The following is an 8,628-nucleotide window of genomic DNA, read 5'->3' on the forward strand; positions in this document are numbered from 1 at the left end:
TCTTTTCTTTTCTTTTCTTTCCTTTTTTTTTTACAGTTTTTTTTGGCCTCTAATTACTCTTAACTCATTCTTTTAAACCAAACTTCCCAGAATTGGCTTACTTTACATTGCCAAGCACAACATTACAACATTTTTTTATTTTTATTTTACAAGCCAAATAAACTTCTCAAAAGTGACATCTTTTGAAGAACATACTTAAATGTGTACAGCAGTAAAGTAAATCAGGACTTACTCAGGGAAATGAGAAAAAGCACTTCAGCAAAACTTAGAGAAGACATGAGCAATAGTCTGTTGTTCAGTTGATTTATGCATATGGCAACAAGTCTTATTGGGCAATAAATTGTAGTTTGACTTTCAGAGAGATTTTTGTCCCTTGTGGCTTCTATTCACAGCTTGCAGACAGAAAATGAGCAGAGTGGAAGTCATGTAGCAATGGTTTTGATTCAGGTAGAGAACTTGTATGTCAAAACTACAAACCTCAGGGCGCCCACCTGCACAAATAGCTGCAAATTAGAATCTTTTTAAGATGGAAAATATCATGTAAAATACATAGTAATAATCTTTCATTGATGAAATTTCTTAGCTAATACATAGAATGAGAAACATCCACCAACTTTTACTCAAGAGGCATTTGGCTGCATCCAGTTAATTAACCTCAGCAAAACACAACAAACACTTTAGAAGAAAAAGTGACCCATATCCTTTTGTTGTTGCTGGGAATAGACAGAAATTTTTTTTTGAAACAGTAGAAATAAAACAACTGATTCAAAAAACACTTCTGGAAATTCAATAAGTTTCTTTAAATAAAGCAAATGTGGGAGTAATTTTTATTTATTTTTTGTTATACAGCTACAAGAATTTACAGATGGTTTATCTTGTTGGATTTTTCTGGGAAAATTTCTAGTAAAATAGTTTTCCATTTTTAAAGTTTTGTGGCCCATGGTCACGTTTACCTTGGTGATTTTGGTGTATTCTCTGTTTTCTTTAAATCAGAGAATTTAAAGAAAAATTCTTTAACTTCAATCATCCAATGCGTTGCTACTGGATGATTTACTGCATAATTTCACATCATTAGCACTCATACGTGTATTTCTTTCTACATCGAGATTAAAGAAAGAACTGCTAGTTATTAATTTCATTGTCCTGGCGTTTGGCTCCATCTAGTGTACATTTACCATTTACACGGACATCATCTTGAGTATTTCAGGGAAAAAGTTAAGTACTCTGCAGCATCTGTGTTCCATTTTAGGCTGAAATATGTACAAGATTTCACTTTTCATCTTGGTGAAAAAAACAAATATGATGACATGACATCAGTTTTCTTAAACCACATTTCAACACAGCTAATAATTTCCCTTATATTTCAGAGTTTTCTGAGGTGTTGCATATCCTACTGGAGGGAGACGAGGGAAGGTTGAGCTGGTGGCGAGTGATGACATGGGGACTGTGTTAGGTTCTCTAAGTGGCAGCTTCAGATGACAGCCACAGATGGTGCTGCCAGATTACAGTGACCCCCTCCCTGGCAGCCATCATGCCACAGGAACTGGTGCAATATAACCCAAAGACAAGCAGCTCCTTCCTGAGGACAGAGAAATGTGGTTAAACCACAACTGGGAATGGATGAAGAATTTAATCGGAAACAGACTTGCAAACTGTCTTTGTTAATAATCTGTTCTGCATCCAGATGAGGTATTCGGGGTTCATTATTTAAAACAATCTAGAGTCAAATAAATAAAATTCCTTTGCCATGAGTTATTAGAAGGTCACAAAGAAGAAAAGGTGGGGAGCTGCAACTTCATGCAAGCAATGGTATAATTCACCAACATCTTCTATATGTCATTTGGTGTCTGGCGCTTTGCTTGAAAATCCCACTAGCTTGCTGCCACATGGCCTGCCATACGGTGTGGAGCTGATGCGGTGTCCAGCTTGAGCTCCTGCCATGCTTTCTGCCTCTTTTTTAACAAGCGGAGTCATCCACCAGCAGCATGGAGGGCTCACAACTTCCTCTGACAGCCATGTGTGGGACTCGGAGTGGGGATGAGGGAAACAGTCTGGCCCCGAAATATTCTCTGTGACAGATGATGATTTCCCCATCAGAGATGTTATTTTTTTGATCAGGTTTTTCCAGAATTAACAGGTAGGCGCTGCTTTTCCTCCCAGCAGCAGCGGCATCCAGGTGTTTTTGAAGTGGTGGAAAGGTGACATGGGCGGAAACACTGCCTGTGGTTGTTGTTGTTGCTGCTTGTTGCTCACTCGGTGTGTCTGTGCCTGTTGGTATTCCTCTCAAGTGGAGCTGCTAATGACAGGCTGGCTGAGTCCTGCCAGAGAGGAAAGAGCTGTTGATAAAGAGGAGACCTGCTTGCCTGGACATTTGGTCATGAAATGACCAGCAAACATGGTTTAATTTTGGGAGTTTATACCCACTAGGTGAGATCAGGAGGGGCATGGCCATTCCACCATCATCCACCCCTGATAATCCTGTTCAATCAAGAGATAAATGTAAAAGCCAAATAAATGAACAAATGTACATGTATATTTGCTTGAATATCTCACAAGGCAGTGTATAATCCATCATCCAAAAGTGTAAATATTATACATATATACACACACACACACACACACACACACACACACACACACACACACACAAGGCACCCAGCATCCATACCGTTGTGGTTTGTGAGCAAAGGAAAGTAACAAGTAGTGGTTTTCAAAGAACATGTATGTGTTAGCTTTTATCTGTAGAAATTTATGGCTCAGTAAATCTGTCATCCTGATACTTTTTTAACAAAGTAGAAAGTAAAACCTGTTAGGTTTAAACTAACAGGTTGCTGTGTGGTGATAGAAGACTAATATCGCTGGCTCACAAATTTCTGCCAGTCTGCTTGAAATTGAATTGCTCATCCGGCTGTGTGTAATCAAATATCTCTGTGGCTATTGTCATGAGGTTTTGGTGGTGGGAGCATTGTGCTGTGGAGAAGGTTTTCTTCAATTCCAATTAGATACATTGAGGTGTGTGGGTATGATGAGGCAAAATGTGGAAAACAGAAGAAGGGATGTGAAGACCTTTGCAATGCAAATCACATTTTTTATTTTGTCATTTGTTCTTAATCAAAGGATTTCATAATTATTAAATTCTTGAGGAAACTTCTAAGTACTTGCTAAAAATATAGACAATCCCCAAATTTTCCACCCCCTTACATGGCAATACATAATGAATAAAATAGGTTTCACTTCACTGTGGCAAAAGAAGAGCCATTAAATTCTTATTATATAGAACAACATTGCCTGCACCCCTGTTCATTTTGTTGTTACAAAAATAGATGTGAATTTGAGGTGAGTGCAAACTCTAGATGAATGGTGTAAAGGCACAAAGAGAGACTGAGTGAAGGCGTTGAAGTGTGGCTGCACATTTATACCATTTCCCATGCCATAACAATGGGTTTCTGGCTGGTTTTATTAGTAGAGGTTTTAGTAGATTTTCTCTTTGAGGCCGTGACTAGTGTGAGTTGTCAAGACAACCATGGATGCTGCATTAGCAGTGGAGATATCCAACAATTACTCTTTATATGGTATTATTTTAGTTTCATGAGGCACAGCCAAAAGCAGACGTTGGTGTATGTTTGATCCAAATTGCGATTTATAGAGGACAAAAAAATGCACTTGGCTACATTTAAGAGATAAATGTTACCTCTCCTCATCGAGACCACACAGACGTGTTTCCACTTAAACACTTAAATATTCTCAGCAAAAAACAGCAGAGAGTACAAGAGAAATCTAAAAAGACTGATGTAACCAGAGTGCTCTTTGGTTCTGTTTTTCCTATTGCTCTAAAATGTCATTTTAAATCAAAATTTAAGGGAAAATTAAAGTACTCACTTCAGAAGTGTTTTTATTCTTTTGTAGCTAAAAACAAAGTTAGTTTTTGGGGAATGTGTTGATCAAATTTTTTTATGCATGGCAGTGCTCTCGGCAAAAAATTTAAGAAGTTTAATGTCTTTTGCATGCTGACAGGATGCTACTCTCTTGAGAATATTCACTGTTTCCCCTCCAAATTATTTTCCAGATGTTCAAAGTAATCGAAAGGAGGATCCATCAGTAAAAATAACTCTGCATCAATCTCCTGTGATTCCTCCACTGTACTTCCTGCAGGATCACTTTGTAGTCCATCTGTGTTTTTCTTGGACAGAAAAGACTTCTTTGTTGCCAACCTTGTTACGAGGCATTCTTCCACAAATATTCGCATCACCTCCTGCAACTACTGGAGAAGCTCTGCAGTGGTGGTTTCACAAAACTACATCTCATTCACCAAGCTGGAATCAGTTTTAGGGCTTCCTGTGTAATTATGATCCAGGAAAACTTTTATGTTAAATGTTCACAGCTTAATTTCTTTTTATGTGAGGTTGTGATGATAGGAGTACACTTTTCTTTTTGATGTAATTATTCCCCACACAAATGGTAAACAGGTTGGATTCATACTGATCACTGTGCTTTTCACTATAGTTCAATTCATTCAGTTGCACTCACAAAAGTGCATATTTTCTTTGGCAACTAACCCAAGTTGTTAAAAAATATGCCTCTACCATTTTTATATATATATATTTTTTAAGATTAATTGATGTAATAGTTCTTTCTCACATGATGAAACACAATTTAGAGAAACATGATTTGTGTTGAAGACCTTCTTTCAGTTTGCCAAAAGCCATTTCAGGATGATGTTATGTTTGAATTACATCACCATAATTTAGTTTTTTTACGTACAAATTGAGTGTGCCCAAACCTTGCACAGTGTGAAACATGGTGCTGGTTAGAGTCGATGGCAACCCTTGGAGAAAACGTGCAAAAGTATCATTATTTCTGCAACAAAATTAAGGACATTAAATATAAAGCAATCAGGCAGAGGCAACGTTAAAATCTGTAAATTACAGCATATTTATGTTTAAGAAAACCAATAAGATAAATTTGACAATATTTAGCTCTCTTCAATTCCACTAAAACATGCATTAATTGAGCCCAAAGAAAAATTAAATGTTCCTGTTACCAATATCATCCAAATGTCTGCAAAGAATCATTGTGGATAGTGACGCTGTGGGCAGAAAGGATCTCCAGTAGCAGTCAGTCAGTCTTGCAATAAATTTGTTGAGGCCTCTAACCAAAGACTATTGTTGTATAACAGTCTCATCACAGTCAAGATGTACAAGCAACTTAATATCCAAGAAGCAGAAAGAGTTTTATGTTACCTGGATGTGTTGTGTCCTGAATGACACCATCAGTTATTGGTAGGCACTGCTAATTCACCTCATCTTAGCATGTCAAGGTTCTGCACAGGCCTGCTAATGAACCATGATTAGTTCAGGTGGTTCACCACACCTGAATCAATCATGATTGATTCTGGTTCACCACACCTGAATCAATCATGATTCAGGTGTGGTGAACCAGAATAAAAATTGAAACATGCACGGTACCTGCCCTTGAGGTCTGACTTTGGACACCACTGGTATATAATGATATATTGTTCTTATCTGATTGTCTTTGGAGGGACAAATGGGGGCTGCTGCCCATTTCCAGCGGTCATTGGGAAGGAGGTGTGATACACACTGGACAGGTCAATGGCCTACCACAAGGCAACACACAGACCAATTAACCTCACAGTCATATTTCTGGAAGTGAGATGCAGCCTAGGTTTTCAAAGACAAATGGGCAAAAACTTAAATCTCTAGATGAAGTTTATGCAACTGAAATTGTAGAAAAATGTCACTTAGAAAACTATTACCTCAGGCTTACTGAGTACAAATGCACACCACACTTTTCTGATTTAAGTAAAAAAATAAAAATAAAAAAAATAAAAATTGATGTAGTGAAATTTGTAATGCAACATTTTTTTTCATTGTTTACAATTGTATTTATTTTTGTAGTGGTTGTGCAATGATAAATAATGCCAAAACATGTTCCCATTTATTCTGTATAACACATCTGAGAAACTGAGCAGTACTATTCTGAAAAATATTTTGACTCAGTTTCAGCATTCACCCTTCTAGTTATAGTGAATCTGATTAACTGTAAATAAAATTTAACTTGTAGTTTGACTATTTAGGAATAATCCCATGTGCACCCCAGCATATGGGGTGTTTTGGTGGCACTGGGGTTAAGCACATTTCCCCTTCTCTCATTAACCACTTTCCTGTCAATTCACTATCAAATAAGGGCCACTTAAGGCCTTTTAAAAAAAGAGGAATAACACTCATATTACTAAGCATGTAGTAGCTGTGGTCTAACTGTAACAGGAGAGAGAAAAGTAGCCTCTGCTGAGACCATATGGAAGCTGCTGGGTGAGAGAAGGAAAATAGGGTTGGGCCGAGGTTGCAGAGGCCATTTCAGTCAGTCATGGTTAAACTCAGCTCCTAACTCTAAACGTGGCATTTGTAACAACGGATACAACACATAACCTCAACACAAGCTGTGTGCTCTGTCATGACATAATGTTACCGAATAAAAACAGCATGTGTTTACTGAAAATGTTTTCCTATAACCCATCTTCCAAATCTCCTGTGAACTTCTCTGAGAACTATGATTAAAAGCCAACAATAACTTTGCTTCCTGGCTCCTCATTTTGCTCTTTTTTTTTCCTCTTGCACAATCTGGTGCGTGTCTGATTCATTTGGTTCATGTGCTCAAACCAACCGTACTGAGTTCCTTCAGCGGCTGTGTTCCTCCTCCACAAATCACTCCCACCCGATCCTTTAGTTGCCTAAACTATGTTCTGGAGATGTGCGTAAGCAGTGGCTTGCTATTTTCAGCTGAATGAAAAGAGTCTTGGCACTCAGGATGAAATCTGTTTTGTTCTGCTGAATTTGGCTCTTGCCACTTGGAAAGTACATAAAACAGAGTTAAAGAAGCCAGTCTAATGGTATCCTAGTGTAAAACCACAGCTAGTATTTGACTGAAAATCACTGCTTAAAAAAAAAAAAAAATTACAATGTCAAAATGTCAAGGTTTGTGGTTTGCTGGCGTTTGTCTGTAGGGTATTTGCAAAAAACAATAAAAAGACTAATAATCATTCTCCTGTTAAAGGTTCATTAGAATACTGCAGATCCACTCCTCCACATCAGGCTTTATTTGCTCAACTACAGAATGAATCATTTTTGCACTAATACATATTTTTGCAAGATTCAGTCCCTGAGGTAAGAAATGCATCATTATGTGAAGATTACATCATTTTTGAGGCCTTAGTAAGTGCTGCAACTTCTTGAAATCAACAGAGAATACTGACAAAACTACTGCTTATTGATATAAAAAAAAAGAAGCTACACCCTCTCAAACATGTGTTAGTTTGCTTCTTGACATCACAAGTTTTCACAACAGCACACTAAAACTAAAGTTTACAAACAAACTTTCTATTTGTTTGAAACTGTTAAAAGTAGATTCAATTTTCATGAATATAATTGGAGCACAATTTTACAAAGGAAGGTGATTTCTGTATCACCTGCCTACAGGATTTGCTGTCCCTTTGCTCTTTTCATTAACTACTGAATTCACTGGCTTTCAATAGGTTCTTTCAGAGTGTCATGCTACACCACCATTGAGCTGCAGCCACGTTGCCGCCCATCCTTCCTAATGGGGACTGGAGGCTGTGGAGCTGCCTCTTGTTTCCATGGCAGTAACTGCTTTCACATTCTCCCCACATAGTGTGGAGTATGCAGTGGCAGAGATGGACCTGCACTCAGACAGGAGTGAGCTGAGGTTATTTATCCCTCAGATCCTCGACCACAAGCCCCCCCTAAGCCCACAACACACACCAAACTCTCTATTATCATTTTTATTAATGTGTGTCTCTCCCTTGGTGCTCTTTTGTCTTGAAGTTTGTCCTAAAGTGCCATTTTCACACATCAGAAGTAGTTCTTTTTTCTCTCTCACAATCCATACATAGCTTTCAAGTTTACTAGGTAGCTAATTATTTAGGTGGGTAAATACATAGGTATAAATATAGACACCACATTTGGACCAAAAAGAGCAATATGCCACGATGGTCACAAGACGCACTCAGCTAATTTTGATCAAACTTGTTTATTTACTATAACATGTTATTTTATTGTTATCATTACTAAATAAGGAAATACAAAAAAAAGTATGCTTAAAAAGCACCTAAATTTACTTTAATCTGCCTCTGAAAATATGTCAACCCACTATAATTTCAGAATATAGAAGAAGTATCCTATTGTCCCACAGTGGGGAAACAGTAGCAAGTTAAGATAAGTGGGAGCATGCATGTTTATAACAAAAATAAAACAAAAATAAGAATAAAAACTGTGCACCAGGGGAAAATTCCCAACATATGAAAAAAAATAGCAGGTTACCGTTACTAAAAATAGCAAAGAAATGTGGAGTTGTGTAGGACTGGAAAAAAAACAGAAACATTTACAAAATGAGCATGTGTGCATATATGCATAAAAAACCAACAGGAGTGTGCAAACAACAGCATAAATATAAATACTTATTAAACCTATTGGGGCAGCAATGGTTATAAAGTCTGACAGGTGCTGGGAGGAAGGATCTGCAGGAATGATTCTTTGTGCACTTAGGATACAGCAGTCTGTTATGCTAGCTTAGTTAAACTAAGGAATATTTACA

General features: G+C 37.5%; 1 long non-coding RNA gene across 1 annotated transcript; it reads right to left on the reverse strand.

The window, feature by feature from the left end:
• Positions 1 to 640: 640 nt before the first annotated feature.
• LOC122831483 lies at positions 641 to 5,315 on the reverse strand. The gene is made up of 3 exons (XR_006370699.1): positions 5,241 to 5,315; positions 2,425 to 2,478; positions 641 to 2,318 (listed from the first exon to the last, which is right to left on the reverse strand). It is a non-coding gene; the product is annotated as an uncharacterized LOC122831483 (long non-coding RNA).
• Positions 5,316 to 8,628: the final 3,313 nt, after the last annotated feature.

The sequence above is a fragment of the Gambusia affinis genome, linkage group LG05 (assembly GCF_019740435.1).
Source record: "Gambusia affinis linkage group LG05, SWU_Gaff_1.0, whole genome shotgun sequence".
Lineage (NCBI taxonomy): Eukaryota > Metazoa > Chordata > Actinopteri > Cyprinodontiformes > Poeciliidae > Gambusia > Gambusia affinis.